The sequence below is a fragment of the Chiloscyllium plagiosum genome, unplaced genomic scaffold (assembly GCF_037043375.1).
Source record: "Chiloscyllium plagiosum isolate Xiang-an unplaced genomic scaffold, Cpla_swu_hap1 HiC_scaffold_1, whole genome shotgun sequence".
Classification (NCBI taxonomy): Eukaryota; Metazoa; Chordata; class Chondrichthyes; order Orectolobiformes; family Hemiscylliidae; genus Chiloscyllium; species Chiloscyllium plagiosum.
Window position 1 is genome coordinate 28,728,903 of NW_028270139.1, and position 27,416 is coordinate 28,756,318.

A 27,416-nucleotide genomic window follows, 5' to 3' on the forward strand; every position below is an offset into this window, starting at 1 on the left:
AGAGAATCTGTTTTAGCATTGTTGAGAGACGGAGAGAGATGTGGTTATCAGAACAATTGCAAACATACAGATGTGTGCCAAAACACTTACGGACATGGGAATTATAGTATCCTGGTAGAAAATAGACAATAGAGACATAACTGCATAGTCCTTTACAGTTACCTGCAAAACAATCCAATCAGTTCCATTTAGATATTTTATTGCTGCAGCCCTTTATTTTTATCCCCGAAGTACCAAGTCAGTCAATTTTCTTTTGAAATCGTTGGCCCTTTCTGCATCCATGATCGTCCTGGACACGGAGATCTGCTGTATAAAAATATTCTTCCTCACATCCATCGCTACTTCTTACCCAAAGTGTAAGTAAAGGCACCTAGTCAATAATAGAGCAGAATCAAAAGGGATGGTGCCAGATAAACAGGATTAAGAACAGAGAAAAATCTGAGACATTGAGATGAGTTAATATTATTATTATCATGTGGAGGCATGAACAGTCAGAACTAAGAGGTGCTATGTAACATTGACAAAATGAGCAGTGTCAAAATTGCCAAAAAGCTGAATTTTCCCAGCCTTTGTCCTAAGTGGGTAATGGTCGGACTGTTAGGATAACATGGTGAAAACAGCAATATCAAGAAAAGCCCACTTTTCCATAAAACATATTAACAGAGTCACAGAATCTCTACACTGTAGAAGCAGGTCATTTATTCCATTAAGTCCACACGGACCTTCAAAACAGCAACTCACCCAGATCCACCCTAACCCTGTAACCTGCATTTCCCATGACTAACCCACCTAGCCTGCAGACTCTGGGCAGTTTAGCACGGTCAATCCTTTTAACCTGCACATCTTCAGACTGTGAGAGGAAATTGGAGCACCCAGAGAAACCCACAAAGATAGGGGGAGAATGTGCAAACTCCACACAGACACAGACAGTAGCCTGAGGTTGGAATTAAATCAAGATCCCTGGCACTGTGAGGCCACAGTGCTAATAATGAAGAAAGCAATATTACTTTGCTTCAAAGAAATTCCACTAAGATTTGTCAAACTGAATTATAATTTCTTTTGTATACATCTGAAGTTCCTATTCATCTTAATTTTTGTTAAAATATATTTTATGCTGTTCTTATAAACAGTAGACAAAAATAAGCTTCAAGTGAAGATTTTAACATGTAAAATGTATTATTTTAAAGTGAATTTTCAGGCCATTGTGCCACGCTAACAGCTAGATAAGAACTGGTAAGCAGCAACAGGTGTATTTCAAAACATTACCATCTCATCCTCAGCTAATCTCACCACAGTTATATACAGGCTCTATTTTCCCAAGTAGCAGAGAAGAAGAATATTGTGCCAATTCCCAACAAGAAAGTCAGAGTGGTTACTTGGCAGCCACAACGATGCAGTCTCTTCTCCAGGCATCAACCTTGCATAGAATTCTCCAGTATTTCAGGGCACACTCCATGACAACTCCCCTCAACCTGTCCTTGGAGGACAATATTGGCAAAGCACCAGTCTCATTGTACCAAGGAATAAGATTCACTTATAATACAATTCAGCACTTCAGGCTTACACTGTGCAGCTCACCGACACCTTATATTCCAATGCTGCTATTGAGCCACTTTGCTCAAGGACAGGCATCAGAGCATGATGTATTTCAGGTCTCTGTGCATGGTTTGTGAGCACTCAATCATATTGCACTGACTTGGATTCGCACAACATCTCTTTTTGTGAGACCATATCAGAGTACTGTACAGTATTAAATTCCATATTTAAGGAAGGATGTTAGTACACTGGAAGCAGTTAGGAGAAGCATTACTGGAGTAATACCTTCAGTGGTAGGTTGCGTTATGAGGAAAGAAAAACAGGCTAGGCTTCTATTCACCAAAGTTAAGAAATATAGGAGGTGACGACTAACACATAAGATCTTAAAGGATCTTGATAGGGCAGATGTAGAAATTATGTTTCCTCTCAAGGGAATAAAATGTAGAAGAAAGGGTCACAGTCTAAAAATAAGAGGTCATCCACTAAACATAGAAATAAAGTGATTTTCTTTTTAAAAGTGTATTCAGTGTTTTGGGGACTCAAAAGGCAATGGACGCAGCGTCCTTGAATGTTTTTGGAGCAGCCGTTAGATTCCTAATAAGTAAAGGGGTGAAAAGTTACCAGAGATAGGTGAGAATATGGAGTAATCAGATCAGCCATCAGCTTATCGAATGGTACAGCAGACTCAAGGGGCTCTGTGGCCTACTTCTGTCCTAACGCATATGCTCATATTTTTATCCCAGGAATGAGTCATATGAACACTGAACTGTTTCTTAAGCAATTTTTGCTTTTTTAAATAAGGAGACTGAGACTGTACATAGCACTCCAGGTGTAGTCTCACCAATACCTTGTACAGCTGCAATAGAACTTCCCAAATTTTATATTCCTTTCCTCTCACAATAAATGACAACATGCAGTTTCCCTTTATTCCATCCATTTTGCTCAATCAATGGAGGTAAACTGGGTTAAGGATTCAACAAAGTATTTCATTGCCTGTCATCTAAGATTCATGGTTTTCAGCTTTTGAGTTTTGGCATAAAAATACAGGCCCAGACATTATGATTACCATCAGAACAGATTCAACTAATAATAACCTTCTTTAAAAAGGACCCCCGTGCCTGTTAGTGAGTTTTTCTGGGGAAGATTCCAAGCCTTACCTGTCCCAGATACACAGAGGCAATCACATTCAGCTCAGGAGTAGCATTGCAGGCCAAGACATGACCCTTTTTCATAACACCTGCCATTGTTTTCAGGAATGAAAGTACCCAAAGGCATTTTAACTGAAGTGTGTGAAAGATAAATGTACAATGTGAGGGATCAGTGTGCAAGGTGAGTGGGTGAGAGGGTAGGGTCATAGATGAGTGAGGAAGGGTACATTGCCATGTGGGTGAGGGGGTTAAGGTGCTTGGTGGTTGCTTAGGCTAGGTTGGGCAATCAGCACCTGTCAGGTTGGGGTAAGGATTACCACCACCAGGGCTAGGCCGGGTGCCTCAGGATTTCAGGCACAGATATTGCTGTGCTGGGCAGAGTTAGTGGGGTTGGACTCAGTGAGGTCAGGTCTAGTAATTCAGTGGTGCTGTCTTAATGTTTTTTTCAGATATTGAGGCATGCAGTTGGGAAGTTCAGTGGTGAATCAGGGTTTATTTTATTAGCTACCCTGGAGTTAGAGCAGGTTTTTAATCATTAACTATTCAGTTTAAGTAAACCCATACTTTGTCAAATTCTCCGAGAATCATGGTGTCTTTTGGAAAGTGCCACACATGATTTTTTTTTCATTCATTCATTGGATATGAATATTGCAGTTGAGCCAACATTTATTGCCCATTTCTAGTTGCCTATGAGAAAGTGGTGGTTTTCCACCTTCTTGAACCTCTGAAGTCCATTTGGTGTAGGTACACACACTATGCAGTCAGGGAAAGATTTCCAGAAGTTTGAGCAGTGTGCAAGTTAGGAGTGTGAGTGCTCGAAAGGCCATTGGTGGTGTTCCCATATACCTGCTACTCTTATCCATCTAGATGGTGGTATAAAGGAACCTTGGAGAATTTCTAATTGTACTAGTATTCCATTATGCATCTGATTTGTACTTTGTAGATTTTCGACAGGCTTTGGCGAGTCAGGAGGTGAGTTACTTGATGCAGCGTTCCTCAGTTCTCATCTCTGTATTTAAAATAAAAGTCTAGAAAAACAAAACACATCTGGCAACAGAGAGAAACAGAGTTAATATTTCAACTCCAATTTGTCTCCCTTTCAGAATGAGTTCCTCCACACATTTTATTTTTATTTCAAATTTTCATGATTTGCAGTACCTTGGTTTTAGCTATAGTACCTTTATGACTGGTCAAGTTCAGATTCTGCCCAATGGAACCCTCCAGGATGTTGATAGTGGGGATTCAATGATGGCAATGCCATTGAAAGTCAGGGGATGATGAGATTTTCTCTCTAGTTGTCCAATGAATGGTATTTATGGGGCATCAATGGTACCGGTCACTGGTCAGCCTACACTTGGATATTGTCCAAGTCTTGCTGCTTTTGAACATGGATTGGTTCGGTATCTGGGGTGTCACAAATGGTGTTGAGCATTGCACAATCATCGGTGAGCATACCACTTACCCAGAGTCAGATTACAACACACAATTCCAGTCAATGCTGCTGCAATGACTCTCTGGCTTTAGAATACCTGAATATTTTTCAAAAGGAAATTATAATATCATGTCTACTTTGCTTGTGGAAATATAGGTATTTAATATTGAGAGTTTTGCTGAATATTAATTAGATATTTCGCAATATTATGGTCTCAATCTGCAGATAATGTTAATTTTCTTATTTCATACATCTCAGAATAGACAGTAAAATTTGATACATTACTGCTGTATTACTGTAATATTTGTTCACCTATTAATAAATTATTTTCAAAAATATACTTGAATCAGTTATCCACTTACTATCCAAAATCATGCAATACTTTCCACTCTTCTACTAATTAGTTCACTCCACATTCATCAAAGAATTGCATGCCCTGAATACAAATCCCTAACCTCTTCTCACCAGCAGTGGATGCATCACTTCGTACTGCTTACTTATATTACCTTTCCTAAAACAAAATGTGTTCAAAGATAATTCTCATTACAGGCATTCAGTCATGCTGTGCAATACAGGCATATAAATACATTAACATGTTTGTGCAAAATTCTCCCACCTACATTTTTAGCAAGTGTTAAATCATTTCAAATAAAATGAGCTAATATTGAGAACAGCAAAGATATCTGATGCTAATCTATCTTCCTTAATAAAGTTAAAAATCACAACATCAGTTTATAGTCCAACAGGTTAATTGGAAGCACTAGCTTTCGGAGCTTTTGTCCACAACCACCTGATGAAGGAGCAGCGCTCCGAAAGCTAGTGCTTCCAATTAAACCTGTTGGACTATAACCTGGTGCTGTGTGATTTTTAACTTTGTACATCTCAGTCCAACACCGGCATCTCCGAATCATTCTTTAATAAAGCAACTTTATCTTACCAAGTGATAAGAAGCTCAGCCCCCACGGACAGGTCTCTCTCTCTTCAAATTCCATTGATGAGCCAAGTTGGAAATTCCAACAATCAAAAACATGTTCACAATACTGCAGACCCGAATGACCAAGTATCTTCGAGCTTTGGTTCAGCCTTGCATTTCTCCTAAAAAGTTCAATCTACAGAATTCCTACATCATCACTCCAATGTGAAATATTTTCTGCTGAATATTCAACAACTCAAAAAAGGTGGATATAGGCCCTTATTAAGGAAACACTGTTAATGTTAATGTTGATATCTCAGAATCAATCGCTCATCAGGGATTGATTAATTTTGTAGGTTGGTTTATTTAAAGCCATAAAAATGTGATAATTTGTGAAAACAGACATTACGACAAACCAAAACAAATGCAGATGCTGCAAATCAGAAACAAAAAAATAGGTGGAAATTCAGTTGCTGCCTGACCTGCTGTGTTTTTCCAGTAATTTCTGTTTCTGATTACAGCTAGCCAACTGATTTATGTGCGTGGAAACTCATAGCAGCCAAGCAGAAATGCAACATTGCAAAAGAAAATTCCATGGAGACCTTAAAGGTGAGGTGTCTTCCAGACAAAGTGCACATCTGACATCCACCTTCTTTCCAGCAGAAAGTTTAAAAATATCAACTGAGCCAATGAGTACCTGTAAGATATTCATAACTTGCAGGTATGTCCTCAAGCTGTTTCAAGATCTTTTAAATTAATTCATAGGCTGTGGGCATCAGTACTTAGACTGGCATTTATTGCCCATTTCCAAATGCCCAGAAGGGAGCAAAGAATCATCCACATTGCTGTGAGCCTGGGGTTACATGGTTGTCAGCGAAGATTTCCTTTCCTGAAGAACATTCATTAACCAGGTGACAATGGCCACAGAATTTTATTGAATTCAATAAATCCGTCATGGTAAAATTTGAACCCCTTTTGCCCAAACATCACACTGGGTTTTTGAACTATTCATTCATGGGATGTAAACGTCACAGGGATGACCAGCCTTTATTGCCCATCCCTAATTGTCCAGAGGGCAGTAAAAAGTCAAGCACATTCCTGTGGATCTGGAGACACATGTAGGACAGACCAGGTAAGCTCGACAGTTTCCTTCCCTAAAGGATATTAGTAAACCATTAGCAAAACTTCTTGTGTTATACAATGGTTGCTTCTAATTTTATCAAAGTTTTAGTCTTCTTTGTTCAATATATTTTCTCTTCTTGACTTGCTCTAATAACTGGATAGTTCCTCCAATTTATTTCCCCCTTTTTGCTTTCTGTGAAGCTCGGACTTCATCCACATGCTGTTTTATTGTTTGTTTGGTTTATTTTACTGGAAATCTCTCATTCAAACATCATTGCTGGCAGTTATTCCTGGAAAAGAGCGGTCTCCGGAGAGTTTCAACATTGTGTGGGCTGTGCATCTTCGTCTGTGTTTACAGGTCTTTCATTTTCTCCAGCATTGCTTTGAGTTAAAGTTGACATTTCTATAGCAGTTCCTGCTGAGCTCAACCAATTTTGCATGAGTTGTTCGAGATCTTCTGAAAGTGAGCAACGTCTTCAATGGATTGATGAGCAGAGCTTGTAGATTATCCTGATTCCAGTCTATCTTTCCCATTGTTCATCTTTCTCGGCTGAGTGGGAACATCCACTAAAGACTTCATCATCTCAGAGATGACATTCTCAAGTTTGGATTTTGTGAGTTATGCAGCATTTCCCTCCTGAGTTCTCATTTCTCTCTGCAAATCAGAGAGCTGAGATTTTAGGTTCCACTAATTCAGGAGGATGTGAAGTGTTTCTATCATATCCAGTCCCGCAATCCTTTCTTGGATAGTCTGCTGCTGTATTTTTACATGTTTCTGGTGTTTAAATGCTTCCATGGCTAGTGATTATAATGAGATCGTGCCATGCACTTTTGCATGTCTTACTATGGAACTCGTTTGCCAACTGTTCAGTGTGTTCATCCTCATTAGCATGATGTTTACTAATGCTTTTTCTGACGTGAATGACAAATGTCTAATAACCAATCACTCATCACTCACTGTATACTTAAGGGTGGATTAGGTCGGTTGGCTGATTTACAATACAAAGTGACAACAAACAGCACAGGTTCAACTCCTGTAGCAGCTGAGGTTGCCATGAAGGTTACAACTTCTCACATAAGACATGGTGACCTTCAGCTTAAACTCAGTACCAGTTATCTCTCTGCCAATAAGAGAAAGTGGGACTATGATGGCTTAAACTTACCATTTAAAACAATAAAACACATCAAAGGTAATGAATAAGACTTTACACCAAGCTAACTGTACACAATAGACTGACTGTGAGACTTAACTGCAGCATTGTAAACTGACAGCACAAGTGGTCATTTGAAAAAGGCAAGATACATAAACTTGATAGTAAATACAGAGTACCCCTCATGTCTGTGTGGGTGTCCGCCGAGTGCTCCAGTTTCCTCCCACAATCCAAAAAATGTGCGGGTCAGGTGATTGGCCATGCTAAATTGCCCACAATGTTAGGTGCAATAGTTAGGGGTAAATATAGGGTAGGGGAATGGGTCTGGGTGGGTGCTCATTGGAGGGTCGGTGTAGACTTGCTTGGCAAAGGCCTGTTTCCATACTGTAGGGAATCTAATCAATCAAAAAAAAACAATACTTGCATTGCCATAACTTTCGTGACTTGAACAGGATTCTTGACTTTAACTTGGAGCAAGCATCAGGCAGACATGCATAAAAATGAAGGGCAAACTGACTAGACCATGGCAATATGGGACCTGGAAGATTTTAAGTCATGCGTCTTGTCCCAAAACTGATTGGAGCAAATGGCCAGCAGACAAGAACATACTTCTGGCAGCAGGAATCAGGTGCCAGGTTCTATAGGTACTGTAATGGTTCTATTATCTATACTCTCCCAGCAAGGTAAGATTATTCAGTCAATCTTATTGTCAGGCCCAATCCTCAACTAGGAATGATATTAAATAATCATAAGAGCTTTGTCCATGTTATTCGTTATAGCCCTGGTTCAAAAATAAAATGTCCTCTCTCCTAAGAGTATTTAGAATAAATAAAGACCACTCAGAATAAAACACACTTACTAGGTATAATATAGCAGAGTAAACTCACCTGAGGCAGCTCAGAAGAAAGAATCTCCAGTTTAGAATTTTAGCGCTGTTTTGGATCTTGAGGTATAAAGGGAGATTTACAAAATGTATAATGCTTATTCAATACTTTAATATAAGAATCCCCAATCCTGGGTTACATTATGGTCATTGTTACAAATTATAAATTGTAAAGTTATTATTGTCATCAATCATTTAGAATTGGCCATTTAAATTAACCTCAAGGAAACTACAAAGTAATCAATCTACTGTAAGAGAGTATTCAAATCCACCTAGGAATAAATGTGCAGGATATTCAAATAAATAGCATACTATGATTGTCCTCAAAATCAAAGTACAAACGATAGTGGAGATGAGATTAAAAACTAAGAGGAGATCTTTTTAAGTCCTGTACTCTGATTTTCGTCAATGATTGCAGGTCTGGCCTCGATGCTTAGCTAAGAAAAATTTAAATAAAATCCCTTGCTTTGGAAAGAGCCTTGCCATTTTCTTCGGTTTTTTTTTAGAATTCATTTAGATCGAATCAAAATCTGTGTGTTTTGCAGCTGTCTCACAGAAAATAGTTTCAAAGCTTCAGTCAAAATTTGTCCTTTGCTTTTTGCTTTTGAGAAAAATTAAAATACTGTATTAGTTGGATTAATCCCTTAACCATACGGCTTTCAGTGATGGTCCTAAAGATCCTTTCTGCTACGATGACTTGGAGGGAAAGCAACAATCATTTATCTCCACTCAGCCCATGGTTTAAATAGCCATTGAGCCTGGATTATGTGATCAGAGTCTGATCTGCATATCTAAAGGAGAAACCAGCTGGTTTTGAGCAAATGTCCTTCCTCACCTGCTTCAAAGACAGGGTTAAAATCATAATATCTGTGAAGAATGTTAGTCAGTTGATAAGTTTGTTCCTCTACTGCCACAAATTCATCTCCGTCTATTTGTTCAAAATATTGCATTTAGATGATTAATTGTGCTCAGGCAGGGTAGAGGGCATGAATTAGTCATTTCTCTGTGTTCATAATCATGGGAACAGGCTGAAGGTGCTGTTGTTGAATTGGAGATGTACAATATCCAACACAGCAAACTTTGATTTAACCATCACTTTGTGAACCAGCACTTTGATAAACTGGAAAGAATTATATACCTCAAATACCAAAAAGTATACTCTATTATTCTGTACAATTATGATTTTAAAATGTATTTATGTAATGTAAATATACTTGTTCAACGAAACAGCCACATCACATCCATTTTTCCTCAAATAATCGCAATCTACCATGACGTCTGAGTATTCAGTTGAGGGTGCGAGTGAGAAGACTATCTGCCAGTAAGTTTTAGCTAAGAAAAAGTTGCATTATTTGTAGGGCCTCCTCTAACCTAAATAAGAGTCCACAGACTCGCAGCAGGAGCGGCGATCAGGGGCTCTACAGGGAAGGTGGGTCACTGTGGGAGCTCTAACCAAGAAAGACTCTCATGCTTGTTAAGGTAAGGGTCTTTAATTTATATTTCTTATGTATTGTGCGATTGAGTAAAAGTTTAATTGGTTAATTGAATAAGACTGTAGCAGAGAGGTACGAGAAATTATTTAAATACATAAATTGTAAAAGTTAATTAATTAAGTAGAGATGGCTGGACAGGTGATGTGCTGTAGCTGTATGATGTGGGAGCTGGCTGATCCCATTGTGAATGGCAGTGACCACATCTGCAGCAAGTGTTGGTTGCTAGAGGAACTCCGGATCAGAGTTGATGATCTAGAATCTGAGCTTCAAACACTGCGGCACATCTGGGAGGGGGAGAGTTACCTGGACACTTTGTTTCAGGAGGCAGTCACACCTGGTAGATTAAGTAATTCACATTCAGTTAGTGATCAGGAACAACAAGGTGTGACTGTAAGTAAGGCAGATAGGGGGATTCTGAGTTCAGGGCTGGAGGAGTTTCAGCCCTTGACCTTGTCCAACAGGTATGAGATTTTTGCTCCCTATATGGATGAGGAAAAGGGCTGTGGACAGGATGAGCCAGCTGACCACGGCACCCTGGTGCAGAAGCTATTCAAGAAGGGAGAGCAAAAAGACAAGTAGTTGCTATAGGGGATTCTGTATTTAAGAGGACATATAGTATCCTATGCGAGCCGGATCAGGAGACCCGCATGGTATGTTGCCTGCCCAGTGCCAGGGTGCAGGACCTCCTGGACTGGCTTGAAAGGATATTGGAGTGAAAGGGGGAGTATTTAGTTGTTGAGGTCTACATTAGCACTAACAACATAGGCAAGGCTAGAAAAGAGGACCTCTTTGGGGAGTATCAAACACTAGGAAGAAAATTGAAGTACAGGTCCTCAAGGGTCATAATCTCCGGATTACTGCCCAAGCCACATGCCAAATGGCATAGGGATAAGAAAGTTAGGGAAGTAAACACATGGCTAAGGGAGTGGTGTGGGAAAGAGGGATTCCATTTCATGGAGCATTGGCATCAGTTTTGGAACCCAGGGGGGATCTGTATCATTGGGATGGTTTCCACTTGAACCGATCTGGAACCAGTGTTCTAGCGAAAAGGATAAATAGGGTGGTCAGTAGGACTTTAAACTTGTGAGTCGGGGGGTGGGGGGGGGGGGGGGGGGGGGGGGGATGGAAAGCAAAAGCGTAAGGGAGTTAAATGGAAAGATAAGCAGCATGACAGCATGTGTGCAGGTGGGTTTAAGTTCGAGGCAGACTAGGAGTGCAGCAAAAATGAAGGATAACTTAGGACATCTTATGATTTTCAATATCTCTAATAATGATAAGAAAGTTAGCATTAAGGCACTTTACCTGAATGCTCGTAGTATTCATAACAAAGTGGATGTTATACAAGAATTCATTACAGCACAAATCATCATGAATGATTATGATGTGGTAGGCATGACAGAGGCGTGATTGCAAGGGGTTCAGGACTGGCAGTTAAACATCCAAGGATTTCCCCATCCAGGGAGGTGGGGAGAGGGGGCAGGGTTGCCCTGTTAATTAAGAATGAAATTAAATCTATGGCACTGAATGACATAGGGTCAGATGATGTGGAGTCTGTGTGGGTGAATCAAAAAAAAACCATAATGGGAGTTATGTACAGATCTTCCAACACTGGTCAGGATCAGGGGCGCAAAATGTACCAGGAAATAGATAGTGCATGTCAGAGGCAAGGTCATGGTGATCATGGGGGACTTCAATGTGCAGGTGGACTAGGTGAATAATGCTGCCGGTGGATCCAAAGAAAGGGAATTCATACAGGATGCTTTTTGGAACAGCTTGTGATGGAGCCCACAAGGGAAGAGGCTATTCTAGACTTAGTGTTATGTAATTAGACAGACTTTATAAAAGATCTTAAAGTAAGGGAACATTTAAGAAGATAACGATCATAATATGGTAGAGTTCAGTTGACAGTTTGAAAGAGAGAAGACAAAATCAGATGTAATGGACTTACACAGTTAAATAAAGGTAAATACAGGGACATGAGAGAGGAACTGACAAAAATTGACTGGAAGCAGAGCCTAGTGGAGAAGACAGTAGAGCAACAATGGCAGGAGTTTCTGGGTGTAATTGAGGACGCAGTACAAAAGGTTCATCCCAAAGAAAAGAAAGATTACTGGGGGTGGGGTGGGGATGTGAAGGAGTGGGGCATTAGACAACCATGGCTGAGAAAGGAAGTCAGGACATGTATCAAAGAAAAACAGAGAGCCTAAAAAGTGTCCAAGAGCACTGAGAAATCAGAAGATTGGGAAGGCTACAAAAACAGAGGATAACAAAGAGAGAAATAAGGATGGAGAGCATCAAATATGAATGTAGGCTAGCTAGTAATATTAGAAATGATAGTAAAAGTTTCTTTTAATACATAAGAAACAAACGAGAGGCAAAAGTAGACATTGGGCCACTCCAAATTGATGCTGGAACGTGAGTGATGGAAGGTAAGGAAACAGGTGAAGAACTTAATAAGTACTTTGTGTCAGTCTTCACAGTGGAAGACATGAGTAATATCCCAACAATTAAGGAGAGTCAGGGGCAAAGTTGAGTATGGTAGCCATTACAAAAGAGAAAGTGCTAGAAAAGCTAAAAAGTCTAAAAAGTGATAAGTCTCCTGGCCCCAGTGGGCTACATCCTAGAGTTCTGAGGGAGGTGGCTGAGTAAATATTTGAGGCATTGGTTGTGATCTTTCAAAAGTCACTGGAGTCAGGAAAGTCACAGATGATTGAAAAATCACTGTTGTAATCCTTTTGTTCAAGAAAGGATCAAGACAAAAGATGGAAAATTAAATGCTGATTAGCCTAACCTCGGTTGTTGGTAAAATTCTAGAATCCATTATTAAGGATGAGCTTTCTAAATTCTTGGAAGTGCAGATCGGATTAGAACAAGTCAGCATGGATTTAGTAAGGGAAGGTCATGCCTGACAAACCTGTTAGAATTCTTTGAAGAGATAACAAGTAGGCTAGATCAGGGAAACCCAGTGGATGTTATCTATCTAGATTTCAAAATGACCTTTGATAAGGTTCCTCACAGGAGGCTGCTGAGTAAGGTGAGGGCCCATGGTGTTCCAAGATGAGCTACTGGCATGGATTGAGGATCGGCTGTCTGACAGAAGGCAAAGAGTTGGGATAGAATGTTCTTTTTTGGAATGGCAGCCAGTGATAAGTGGTGTCCTGCAGGGTTCAGTGTTGGGGTGGCAGCTGTTCACTTTATATATAAATGATCTGGATGAAGAGACTGGGGGCATTCTGGTGAAGTTTGTCAATGATATGAAGTTAGGTGGACAGGCAGGTAGTACTGAGGAGGTAGGGAGGCTGCAGAAAGATTTAGACAGTTTAGGATAGTGGCCCAGAAAATGGCTGATGAAATTCAACATGAGCAAATGCGAGGTCTTGCACTTTGGAAAAAAGAATACAGGCATGGACTATTTTCTAAATGGCGAGAAAATTCCTAAAGCCCAAGTACAAAGGGATCTGGGAGTGCTAGTCCAGGATTCTCTCAAGGTTAACTTGCAGGTTGAGTCTGTGATTAAGAAAGCAAATGTAACGTTGCCGTTTATCTCAAGAGTGTTGGAATATAAAAGCAGCAATGTGCTTCTGAGACTTTATAAAGCTGTAGAATACTATGTCCAGTTTTGTGTCCCACACCTCAGGAAGGACATTCTAGAACTGGAGTGTGTCCAGCAGAGATTTACATGGTTGATTCCTGGAATGGTACGCCTAACATATGATGATCAGCTGAGGATCCTGGGATTGCATTCACTAGAGTTTAGAAGGTTGAGGGGAGACCTAATTGAAACTTACAAGATAATGCATGGCTTAGAAAGGGTGGATGCTGGGAAGTTGTTTCCATTAGGTGGGGAGACCAGGACCTATGGGCACAACCTTAGAATTAGAGGGGATCAATTTAGAATAGAAATGCAGAGATATTTCTTCAACCAGAGAGTGATGAGCCTGTGGAATTCACTGCCACAGAGCACAGTGGAGGCCAGGGCATTAAATGCCTTCAAGGCAGATATTGATAAATTCTTGATCTCACAAGTCATTAAGGGCTACCAGGAGAGTATGGATATATCAGTAATGTGTGTACCTCCTCTACTATAATTGTATTACTTAGAAATTACTTTTTACATTGATTGTGTGGAAGTCTTGATTGTCCAGAATATTTGATGAATCAGCACATTTCTGGTCCCTTAGGTATTAGATAATTTAAAAAAAAATTATAGTATATGACTCTCTAAATAAAAGTTTGTAAGTTCATAAAAACTGGGATGGAATATTCTGGGTTCAAATCAGGAACAGGATTTTTTTAAAAAGTCCTCATTTCTTGGTTACATGAGATGAATTATTATTGAACAAGGCTGATTATTCATATTCATTAGGCCCTGGCTGATTTTTATTTTTTTGTTTAATTCCTTTGTCAATTTTAGTTCAGCAATGAACTGAGAACTGTGAGCTAAAGATGACTTTGGGACTGTGGTTGATAGCTTGTGGCCAGGACTGGACGTTAATTGCAGGTTGTTTCCTGATCAAAAGTTCTGTAGATGCTTCAGCACCTGGGAAGAGCATTATGATTAAACAGACATCAGAAAATGGCTATTCATGAGGTCAGTTCCTGTGAATTGGTTCCAGCAAGTCTGGAAAAGACCTCATGCTCAAGCAGATGGCAGTTGTTGAATGGTAACTGGAACCTCAAATGGAGATGGTTAGTCTGTTAAGGAGTGGTCAAAGCTGGACTTGCATTTTGGACTATGTTTTGCATGAAAATAGTAAACTGGCTGTTGATGCTAAAGCATGCTAAAGCTTTTAAAAGCTTCCTGCCTAATCTCCTTTAACAACTCTTGGAAGCTCAGAGAATAGAAAACTAAGTTATCAAGTATGACTGCCTTTATTTGAGTGCACTGTAAAAGTGAGCCTGATTGACATCTTCAGAAAATCAACATGGAAACCATCATCCATGCATGTGGAACAACATAACATGAAAACTATTTAAGTAATCTGAGCAGTTTTATTATTTTCTTTATGTATCCCTAACTGTAGTTGTCTAGCCAACTACCTTTTGTATGAATGGGGCTGAAAGCAAAGTTTGGGTCTCAAGCATAGACCAGTTAGATTGCTTTGTTGTTTATTTTTTGTTCTGCTAAAGTTATTGTTACCTTGACAAATAGCTAAGCTACAAACCCATGCTGAGAACTGATTATTTGCAAAGTCCAGGATTGGATATTTACAAAGTCTGCTTAGAAACCATCAGTTAGAGACAAACAAACTGCAGATGCTGGAATCCAAAGTTGACAGGCAGAAGACTGGAAGAACACAGCAAACCTGGCAGCATCAGGGAGGTGGAGAAGTCAACGTTTCAGGTATAATCCTTCTTCAGGACATGTGGGTGGGTCTGGGTGGAGCAGCAGATAAAGGGGGTGGCAGGGGTAGGGTGGTGTAGTGGTGACAGGTGAAGACAGGTAGAGGGTATGACCTGGTTGGTGAATGGGAGGAATTAATCTGGTACCTGGCAGAGAGGAGTGGAAGTGAGGGCGAGGGGCTAGGAAGAAAGTCGGGGGATGGGAAGGGGGGTTATTTGGAATTGGAGGACTCAATTTTAGTCCTCTGGGCTGTAGACTGCCTAAGCGGAAGATGACATGTTGTTCCTCCAATTTGCGGTTTAGTTGATTGTGGCAATGGATGAGGCCAAGGAGACCTCCTCCGAATTCTCCCAATTCCTCCACCTCTGCTGAATCTATTCAGATGAGGAGACTTTGCATTCGCGAGCATCCCAGATGTCCACCTATTTCAAACAATGCGCTTTTCTTTCATCTGTCATCCAGACAGCCCTCCACCACACCACAGCTCTAAATCCCCCCCAACGCAATAAAGCCAGAGTCCTCCTTGTCCTCACCTACCACCCCACCAGTGTCCGCATCCAATGAATCATCCTTAAACACTTCCGCCAACTCCAACTAAACCCCATCACCAAGAACATCTTGGTTTTCCCATCCCTCTCTGTCTTCCGCAAGGACTGTCCCCTTTGACAGCCCTTGGCTCACGCCACTCTCCCCACCAACATCGCCCCCTCTCCCCAAACCCCAAGGTAACTTCTCCTCCAACCAGAAAAGATGCAAGACCTGCTGACCCACCACCTCGATCCAGGGGCCCAAACAGTTCTTCCAGGTGCAACTGAGGTTCTCCTGCTTTTCTTCCAATCTACTTTACTGTATCAGGTACTCCTAATATGTTTTTCTCTATATCAGGGAGACCTAATGTAAACTTAGGGAACTAAGTTCTCCAAGGCCCGCAGAGGTTGACCAGACCTCCCAGTCACCACCCATTTTAATTCCCCTTCCCACTTCCTTTTTGACATGACCATCCTTGGCCTTTTTCATTGCTACAATGACCAAACTGCAGATTGGAGGAACAATACCTTATCTTCTGCCTGGGCAGACTATAGCCCGGAGGACTCAACCTCAAGTTCTCCAATTTCCCTGAATCATTTCCCAGCCTATCCCCCTCCCTTCCACTCCCCTCTGCCATCTACCAGATTCATTTGTCCCATTGACCAACTAAGTTGTACCCTCTACCTATCTTCACCCATTACCACCACCCTGGCACCACCACCCCCTTTATCTGCAGCTCCCCTCACATCCACCCTCAGTCCTGAAGAAGGGTTACACCCAAAATGTTGACTTCTTCACGTCCTAATGCTGCCCAGCTTGCTGTGTTCTTCCAGCCTCCTGCTTGTCTACTTTAGAAACCATCAGTGTCAGTTGAAAGTCTTTGAAGGTTTTGATTTTACTGTGAACACAGAGTTAAAAAGCTGATTTTGTTCAGCGGCCCGTCTTTATATCATAACAACAGCAAGCATTAAAAAAAAAAGCCTATTTTCTTATTCTCCTTTCCAGATACCCCATTTTTATAGCACATTATGTCCCTGTCTGTTGGATTAAGCTTATCTTCAGAATCCTGATGTACTGTGGTCAATTTTGACTTGTAAGTTTAGAAAGTCTTTTTAAATGGTGGACTGATCAAGTCCGAAATGGTTGTGCATGTAAATTAAGTACCTGCCTGTAGAGTGAGATTGTGGAATGTCAGATCATTTGATGCAAAGGGAACTGTTTATAAATTAATTGATTTATTTAAACTATTGCATTGTTGTTTCCTTCAACGAAAGTAAACACCTTTTATTAAAGATTTGCTGTATTATCAAACATGTTGTCTTGTCAGGATGACTTTTTCATCCACATAATCTCCTATTGCACATTGGAAATAAAAAGATTAAGTAATGTGTCCTTGTGCCTTTCCGTGCATTGGTTGTGTTTGGGGAGGAAGACTGACAGGATGCTGATATTAATTATTGTGCAGAACAATGTGTGACAATTTTTGGATTCCTGACTTCAAGCATTTGTAAATGTTTCTAGCTGCTTTTGATAGCTAGAGTCTACTGACGTTGTTTTGGCTGCATCCATTCTAATCCAGTCTTCCCAAAAACAGGGATGGCATCTCCTTGGGACGTATCATTGTACATATGAAGTGAGGAGAAGAGGACCTTTTAATATGGATATGGATGCTTTTTATAAAGCAGATAAAATGGCTTGAATCTTCCAAGCTTCATGATGGGGCTGAGGTGGAGCCAGTAAATGGGGAGGATGTTGAGTGGGAATGGCCCCCTGATGCATTTTCAGTCTCGAGGAACAGCCTGGGAAGCAGATTACCTGTCAGTTGCAGAGAGGCTTTTATGAGAGGTTGTGTGGAAATATTAATAATAGGGCAATAGGATATTTCTGATGCTGAAAGGTTTCAAATCACAATGAAGTTGCTTATTTCACAGTAAAAGAGTGGACGAAATAGCATAAGCTTGAAAGTATAAAAGTTTCAACGCTTAAACTAAAAAAAAAACCTACCCTGCTTCCAGCTTTTGTCCATTATACCTAACAAGTCCTTTAAATGGCTACCTTCCAAACTGTAACATTCATGATTTGCAGGTAAATTACGTAAACAGTGCTTATGGTACTGATCAACATGAAAATTATGTGGGGAATTGTAACTCTGTGGTTCAATATTTCTATATGAATTGCAGTAGCCTCCTGTCTCAAGATCTATTGAAAAATCAGAAATATCTTACCTTCAGTCATAAGTCACAGACTTCTGAGATTTTTATTATTCACATTTCCGCTAAAGTTTCAAGCATAATCCTCCTGAAATCTAACCATCTGTCCAATTTTTTTTCATACAACTAGACTTTGCATTTTCCTGCAGTGATAATGATTATCTTAAATACATAATTCAAATTCAATTTAAGTCTCCTCCTTAGAACTAGTGAATGCTCAGGCAGAATTTCCTAAGACTTATTTTCTTAAGTATGAACATTCTCTGGGCTTTTGTGTGTTTTTTCATTGCTTAGGCACCCAATGCAAGTTGCTCAGGTTGTCAGACCTGATTATCAGGAGCAATTATTTGACAGCCAACTGAAAGAAATTGGGAGCAGTGAAGGTGAAGCAATTTGTTCCAACATTAGGGCGGCACGGTGGTTCAGTGGTTCGCACTGCTGCCTCACAGCACCAGGGTCCCAGGTTCAATTCTAGCCTTGGGTGACTGTCTGTGTGGAGTTTGCACATTCTCCCTGTGTCTGCGCGGGTTTGCTCCGGTTTCCTCCCACAGTCCAAATATGTGCAGGTTAGGTGAATTGACTATGCTAAATTGCCCATAGTGTTAGGTGCATGGGAAATAGGTCTGGGTGGGTTACTCTTTAGAGGGTCAGTGTGGACTGGTTGGGCCAAAGGGCCTATTTCCACATTGTAGGTAATGTAATGTAAATTATCTCAACTACGATTGATTGTTACAGAGAGATGTCTCATCATAATGTTTTCCCAATAATAGAGGTAAGATTTACTATTCATTCAAGAAACACTAAAGAAACAACTTGGGTTAGCACACAGAATGGCTAAATGAATAACACAATTACTGACAACACATGTACAGCCTCCCAGCTATACCTTGAATGGGATTAGTGTTAAATATCAGTGTGTAGAAATTGATTGCAAATGCTTTGAACTTTGGAGTGCTCAGTCAAATCATAGCATTTTCTGCCTTTTAGTAACAACCTGGATTGGATTGGTTTTATTTCTTGCTATGAATATGAAGCATGTAATTTTATATTTTGGCAATGTCCTCTTAACTTAGGGGAAAAATGAAGGAATGAGTGGGTCATGTGATCTGTTCTGAATTTTGCCTGGCAGGAAGCTTGAATTGGCTAAAAGTTGTCCCAAGTTATGTCATTGGGAAAAAAAGATGCAAGATGTTAAAACCTATTGATAATGACAAAAGCATTTATGACAACGAAGGGTAAATCATTAATCTACAAGTCTCACTCAGAAGTAAATATTATGTATATCAAGTTTTCTAAACATTTAGAATTTCAACAGTCTATTTAAGTCCAAGGCAGAATATAGTGAGGTAAAGGGGGTCTACATGGTATAATGTGCAAGGTTTGTAGCTCAGGTTGAGGTTTAGGGTGTAGGTTTGCTCACTGAGCTGGAGGTTTGATATTCATTACCTGGCTAGGTAACATCATCAGTGGCGACCTCCAAGTGAATAGAAGCTGTTGTCTCCTGCTTTCTATTTATAGGTTTGTCCTGGATGGGGTTCCTGGGGTTTGTGGTGATGTCATTTCCTGTTCGTTTTTGGAGGGGTTGATAGATGATATCTAGATCTTTGTGTTTGTTTATGGCATTGTGGTTGGAGTGCCAGGCCTCTAGGAATTCTCTGGCATGTCTTTGCTTAGCCTGTCCCAGGATAGATGTGTTGTCCCAGTTGAAATGGTGGGTTTTTTTCATTCGTGTGTTTGGCTATGAGGGAGAGAGGGTTGTGTCTTTTTGTAGCTAGCTGGTGTTCGTGTATCCTGGTGGCTAACTTTCTTCCTGTTTGTCCTACGTAGTTTGTGGCAGTCCTTGCACGGAATCTTGTAGATGATGTTGGTTTTGTCCATGAGTTGTACTGGGTCTTTTAAGTTAGTTAGTTTTTGTTTGAAAGTGTTAGTGGGTTTGTGTGCTACTAGGATTCCGAGGGGTCTTAATAGTCTGGCTGTCATTTCTGAAACTTCTTTGATGTATGGTAAGGTGTTTAGGGTTTCTGGCTGTAATTGGTCTGCTTGTCATGGTTTATTCTTGAGGAATCTGTGGACTGTATGTTTTGAGTATCCGTTCTTCTTGAATACATTGTATAGGTGGTTCTCCTCTGTTTTCCGAAGTTCGTCTGTGCTGCAGTGTGTGGTGGCTCGTTGGAATAGTGTTCTGATACAGCTCCGTTTGTGTGTGTTGGGATGTTTGCTGGCGTAGTTAAGTATTTGGTCAGTGTTTGTCGGTTTCTGTATACGCAGGTTTATAGTTCTCCATTGTCCACTCCAACCACAACGCCATAAACAAACACATAGATCTAGATACCATCTATCAACCCCTCAGAAAACAAACAGGAGATGACATCACCACAAACCCCAGGAATCCCATCCAGGACAAACCTATAAATAGGAAGTAGGAGACAACAGCTTTGCTTCACTTGGAGGTCGCCACTGATTATGTTACCTAACTAGGTAATGAAACGTCTGGATATCAAACCTACAGCTCAACGAGCAAACGTACACCCTACATGGTATAATGTTCCAGTATACTATGAGCTTTCAGTCAATATTTTTAAAATATAGATGCAAACAGACTATGAACACCACTGTTGGAAATCATTCGACCTTTTGTATTTTGAGCTGCTTTGTATTTTGAGCATCGAACAGATACATAATGAAGTACGAACAATCTCAGCAATCTGCAGAATTCACACATCTTTTGTTTATGGAACAATTGTCAATGAAAGGATTGTAGAATCCTAGCCAGCCTGTCTCTCAGTTTCACCACGGACACACAAAATATCATATGCCCACAACTGTGAATAGGTTCCAATGACCTTCCATTGTATCATGATGGTTTCTAATATCTGAACCAGGCTGTGTATAGTTTATGTATATCAAGGTACAAACAATAAAACTGGATGAGTAGAAATAAAATATACACTACATTTTGTTTGCAATAAAGAATCTTGAACTTGTGGAAGCCACACGGCAAAGGAATCATTTTGTTATCTGCTTTTTGACCAGCAGAGGCCATTAAGACAGAATGAGAAATCTAGTGAAAACCATCATGTGGAAGATACGTTCGTAAGGACCTAGCACGGTCTGAGAGAAGGTTGGTGAGAAGGGGCCCATATCATAACATTCTGGTCATTCATTCTTCTATTCTACCCACAACAGGAAGGACTGCACAAGAACTGAAAAAAAAGAGTGAAGCTGTGTGGGGGGGGGGGGGGGGGGGGGGGGTGCAGGAGGGAGGAATTTGTTGTGGGAGTACCAGACAGCCACCTCCTAACTCCTGCCTCAATTGAGGCACTAGAATTGACTGGAGAGTAGGATGTCTGCCTCTCGCTATCAGAGACTTTCAAGTCAAGGCTCACAAAAGGTCAGGAATAAAGAATTTTAAAAAAAGAGAACGATGTGGCAGAGTCTCTAGAGAATTATAAGAAGTGTGTGGAGAAGGGGATTGGAATTAAAAAGAAATTTGAAGAGCTAAGAAAGCTAATAGAATAAAGGAAAACCGAGTGATGGTTTTAAATATGGAAATAACAACAAAATAATTTGGGTAAGTGTAGGTTTCATTAAGGATCATAAAGGTTTTCTGTATGTGGGCATGGATGATGTGGTCACAGCCTACAATGAATGCTGTAATTCTTCACAGCAGAAAAGGATGACACAAATATAGACATCAAGGTGGAGTGCTGAGTGTGAAGTACAGTGCATGATTTATACATGTATCAGCATCATTACTTTTAATGTTCACATTTTCAACTAGTAGCATGCAGCAATGTCAGACTTCCTGAAGCCTTGATTTTTTTTTTCAAAAATGCATGCAAGTAAAAAAAAAGAGAGAAAAACCAATGAGAGAAGGGGTTGAAAAGAGAAAGTACGAGAGAAAGAATGAATGAGAAAATAAAAGAATGAGAGAACGAGAGAGAGGGGTAGAGATCTCCTGAAGTGATAATGAGAATCTATTTGCTTTGGGAGAAGTTTAAGATTGGATAGAATAAATAATTAAAATTTCTTTTTTGTTTTGCTTAATGGAAAAGCCCACCGATTGAAAAGCTTTTTATTTCATTTTACGGTAGTCAGTATTGAAGTTAACTTTAGGAATAGTTTCTCCCTGAAAAAGAAGTTAGTTTAGAATGGTTGGGAAATAGATTATCTCAATGTAAGGGTTTTGGTTTGGAATTTCTGGACCAAAAATGATTAGTTAGATCCATGAAGGGGCTATTTGAGCTGAGAAAATTTAAACTCTGTGTGAATAATCAAGGAAGAGGCTATCAATTCTCAGAGTCAGAAATAGAAACATAGTTATGTCAAACCTACTGATGTGGTAGAGAGGAAAACTCTCTCTTCTATTTGAGTATTGTTAAGTAAGACAGTTGAGATACATGGGATGTTATATGAAATTGGTTGAATAGTATTACATGTAAGTTCACTTCCCTTTTGTAGTAACTTTTATTTTATGTTAAAACATCAAAATAAAACCTGCAGCACTGCCCTCTTGCTCTTCCTGTTTCTGACAAAAGCATAAACATATTTTCCAACGTATTTCAGTTCTGAAGAAAAGTCATACCAGACTGAAATGTTAACAGGCACTAACAGTCTCAAATCACACAACACCAGGTTATAGCCCATCAGGTTCATTTGGAATGACTAGCTTTTGGAGCGCTGCTCCTTCATCAGGTAGCTCGTGGAGCAGGACCATAAAACACAAAATTTATAGCAAAAAAGATTACAGTATCATGCAACTGAAATGAAATATTGAACAAACCCAGATTGCTGTTAAGTCTTTTAACTTTTAGAATGAGTTGCAGGTTTTGGTGCATTAATATGTAAATCTCAGAACTGCTTTTAAATCACATACTTGAGATAACTTAAGGTTTCATTAAAAAAGGTTTCACCCGACAGCCCAGAGGACTCAACACTGAGTTCTCCAATTTCAACTAATCTTCCTACCCATTTCCCAGACTCCCTTCATCCCCTGACCCTCTTCCCAGCCCCTCCCCTTTCTGCCACTGCTCTCTGCCACCAATCGGATTCATTCCCCTCATTGACCACCTAGGTCTTACCCTCTACCTGCCTTCATCTAACCCCACTTCACTACCCTGACCCCCCCACCCCCTTTATCTGCAAATCCCTTCCACACCTACTCCCAATCCTCAAGAAGAGTTACACACAAAACGTTGACTTCTGCACCTCCTGATGCTGTTCTTCCAGCCTCCTGCCTTGTTCTACTTTGGATTCCTGCATCTGCAGATTTTTTTGTCTCTTCTCTCGCTTTGGGCTCTATCCCTACCTATCGTTTACTCCTTACCCCCTCACCCCCAATCCTATTTTTTTCATATAAACCAACATTTTCCAAGACACTTCAGCTCAGACAATGCATTAAAGTTGTAAGGTTAGAGTCCGTTTGGTCCTATTTCCAAAGTGTAATATTACATGGACGGACAGCCTGCATTGACTGTCTGCAGATTGCACACTTTTTGAGCAAAATAGAATTTATCTGCAAATATAATTCTGCAATTGCAAATTCACCCCATTGACCTATATTGCTGTGTGCGTGCATGTGAGAGAGTGTGTGTGGGTGTCTGCATGTGAGTGTAAGTGTGCATGAAAGAGTGTGTGTTTGTATGTGTGCAATGTTTGGTAAAGTGCATGCGTGTGAGTGTGATGGAGTATAAGTCTGTGCGATGGTGTGTGCATGGGTGAGAGTGTGGGAGGTGTATGTGTGTATGTCTGAGAGAGAGAGACCATGTGTATGAGGGTCTCATGAGTGTGTGTGTGTGTGTGCGTGTGTGTTTGTCTGTCTGTCTGTGTAGTGCATTACGGTCACCTGTAGTGTGACATGAACCCAAGGTCCCGGTTAAGGCCATCCTCATGGGTACCGAACTTAGCTATCAGCCTCTGCTTAGCACACTTCTTTATAAAACTTTAAGTTAGTTTGAGAATGTGACTTAAAAGAAGTTCTGGGATTTACATATTACTGAACCGAAATTCCTCTGCCTCTGCTGCAGATGTGGTGGAGGTCGAGGAATTGGCAGAATGGAATGGAATTCTTGCAGGACACTGGGTGAGAGGAGGTAAAGTCCAGTTAGTTATGGGAGTCTGTGAGTTTGTAGTAGATCTCCATCTGGAGACAGTCGCCGGAGATGGAAATGGTGAGTTCAAGAAAAGGGAGGGAGGTGTTGGAGATGGACCAAGTGAACTTGAAGGTGGGATGGAAGTTGTGGGTGAAGTCAATGAACTGCTCTAGTTCAGCCTTGGTGCAGGATGCTGCACTAATGCAGTCATCGATGTAACACTCAACCACCAAGAACATCTTCCCCTCCCCAGTCCCTCTGCCTTCCACAAGGACCATCCCTCTGACAGTCCTTGATTCACCCAACCCCTGCCACCAAACCCCCTGCAACCAGAAAAGATTCCGGTACACCAACCCCCTCACCTCCACCCCAAACAGTCCTTCCAGGTGAGACAGAGGTTCACCTGCCTCTTTTCCAACATAGTTTACTGCTCAGGTACTCCTAGTGTGGCCTTCTCTACATCAGGGAGACCAAACCTAAACTTAGGGAACGGTTCATCGAGCATCTCAGCTGGACCCGCAGAGGCTGACCAGACCTCCCAGTCACCACTCATTTTAATGCTCTCAACTGCTCCCTTCCCGACATGACCAGCCTTGGCTTCCTCCATTGCTAAAACAAACTATAGCTGCTATTGGAGGAATAACACTTTATCTTCTGCCTGGGCACCCGACAGCCCAGAGGACTCAACACTGAGTTCTCCAATTTCAACTAATCTTCCTACCCATTTCCCAGACTCCCTTCGCATCCCCTGACCCTCTTCCCAGCCCCTCCCCTTTCTGCCACTGCTCTCTGCCACCAATCGGATTCATTCCCCTCATTGACCACCTAGGTCTTACCCTCTACCTGCCTTCATCTAACCCCACTTCACTACCCTGACCCCCCCACCCCCTTTATCTGCAAATCCCTTCCACACCTACTCCCAAACCTCAAGAAGAGTTACACACAAAACGTTGACTTCTGCACCTCCTGATGCTGTTCTTCCAGCCTCCTGCCTTGTTCTACTTTGGATTCCTGCATCTGCAGATTTTTTTGTCTCTTCTCTCGCTTTGGGCTCTATCCCTACCTATCGTTTACTCCTTACCCCCTCACCCCCAATCCTATTTTTTTCATATAAACCAACATTTTCCAAGCTACTGCCAGTTCTGAGGAAGGTCACTGGTCCTGAAATGCTAACTTTGATTTCTCTTCATAGGTGCTGCCAGACCTACTGAGCTTTTCCAGCAACTGTTGTTTTTGCTTCAAGTGTTAATGGTTTTCTCCACAAAGAGTTTCTTTAGTGTTCTCTCTGTGTTTGTTTCAGATTTTCAGCATCCACAGAATATTTTGCCTTTTATAAAGTTCAGGTTTCACTTTTCTCATTTGTGCCTTGCTGACAAACCAGAATTTATTGACCACTTTCAATAGCCTTTGAGCAGGTGGTAGTTAGCTTCTATCTTAAACTACTGCAGTCCTTTTAATAGCTACGCCCACCCTTCTGGATGGAAGACATTTCCAACAATTTAGCAATCGCGGCTTATCATCCTGACATCGAGAGTGGGATGCTGGAAAAGCACAGCAAGTCGGGCAGCATCTGAGGAACAGGAGAATTGATGTTTTGGGCATAAGCCTTTCGTCAGGAATATTATCCTGCATTTCAACAGAGTTTTAGCCTAAATGCTGGGTATGTTGATTCAAGCCAGCAAATGTCCAATTGAGAATGGTTACATTTGAATCAATGGCTGACGTTTTTAACTATGTAAACCAGATCATACTGAACTATCATGTCAGTTGAATCGAGATTGCACCACACCATATTCTTAATTTAAATGCTTCAAATATTTGTATCCAAATCTAATGTCAAATCACATTTAATACCAATGTTCTACCTTAAGTTAAACCTATTACTGCCAAATTTATTATTAAACTCCCTTTATTAAACAGATGAAAATGGTATTTGAAGGAATATTAATCTGCTTTGAAGGTTATTGGTGTCTCAATACTTTTCTTATTATTTTAAGTGTGAACGTAATCAAATTACATTTAATTTGAAGGACAACGTTGCTTGTGATTTCAGATCAATTTTGTTTTATAAGTATCAACAGCAAGCTGCTAAACACCAACTGTAAAATGCCTCTGAGCAATAATCTCAGAGCGCTGTCAGCTGTCAAAAGCTAGATTTATAAAATGCGGAACATTCCATTGTAGAACTGCAAAATGATTACAAGAATGAATATTCTTGCTGGAAAATAAAATGCTTTGTAAAAGGGTAAAGCTGTAATTGTTGGAACACTCAATGTTGCACGATTACAAGATCTTTTTAAATGTGGCTTAGCGTTTCAAAATAAAGTTCTCTTAAAGAGATATATGATTCTTACCAAAATATGTAACAGTTTTTATCAGTTAAAGGAGAAAATTTAGCTATCATTTTTGTATAGATGTTAACATGCTTAGCTGACACCTCTCATGATTGTGAATACCTTTATTAAGTCTCCCTTCAACACTTCTGATCAAAGGTGATCTAGCTCAGCTTCTCTATTAGAACCTTGTGTAACAGAAATACCTTATTCCTAGTGCTATTCTGGGAAACCTCTCCTGGACACCCACTAAGGGTGTGACACCTTTCCAAAAGCATTGCTCCCAGAGATGGATGCTACATTCCAGTTGGAGTCCAACCAGTGATTATAAACATTTTCAGATGAAACTAGTTTTTGTAACCTCTGTTTATGAAGCCAAAAATTTCACTATCATTTTTGACCATCTTCTAAAAATGTAAACTAGTTTTAAAATTTGTGCAAAATGCAACACTTTACACTCTCTCTCCTCACTTTGCATTTGGCACGAGCTTTCCAAATTCATTAATTCTGCCATGTAAAGACTGGTATTCTCACTTCACTACATTTCGGAGTTTGCCTCATTTACTTTGCTTTCCATCTCTTGGCCAATTTTGCATCGATGCTGCAAGTGCCAATTTAATCCCAACAGTTTCAAACAGGCCTTTTAAGTGGCATTTTAGTAAACACCCTTTGAATACTTATATGCACAAAATCAACAGCATAACCTTTACTGATCTTCCGCAATCCTTAATCAAAATTTAATCAAATTAGTCTAAAATGTTTTATCTTGAAGGAATCCATGATGATTTCTGCTATTTTATTCATCCATGGGTTAGCAGGAAGGTGATGATGAACATCCTTGAACCACCAAAGAGCATCTGGGAAAAGTAAATCCATAGGGATGTCAGGTCCAGGAGGCTGACTCTGCAATGGTGAAGAAACAGTTGATATATTTCAAAGTCAAGATAGTGTGGAACTTGGAAAGGAATTGGTATATGGTAACATTCTTATTGTCCTTCAAGATGGTAATGGACACTGGTTGGGAAAGTCCTAGTGAAATGTTGCAGTGTATCCCGTAAACATAGAACATAGAACATAGAACAATACAGCACAGAACAGGCCCTTCGGCCCACGATGTTGTGCCGAACATTTGTCCTAGCTTAAGCACCTATCCATGTACCTATCCAATTGCCGCTTAAAGGTCACCAATGATTCTGACTCTACCACTCCCACAGGCAGCGCATTCCATGAC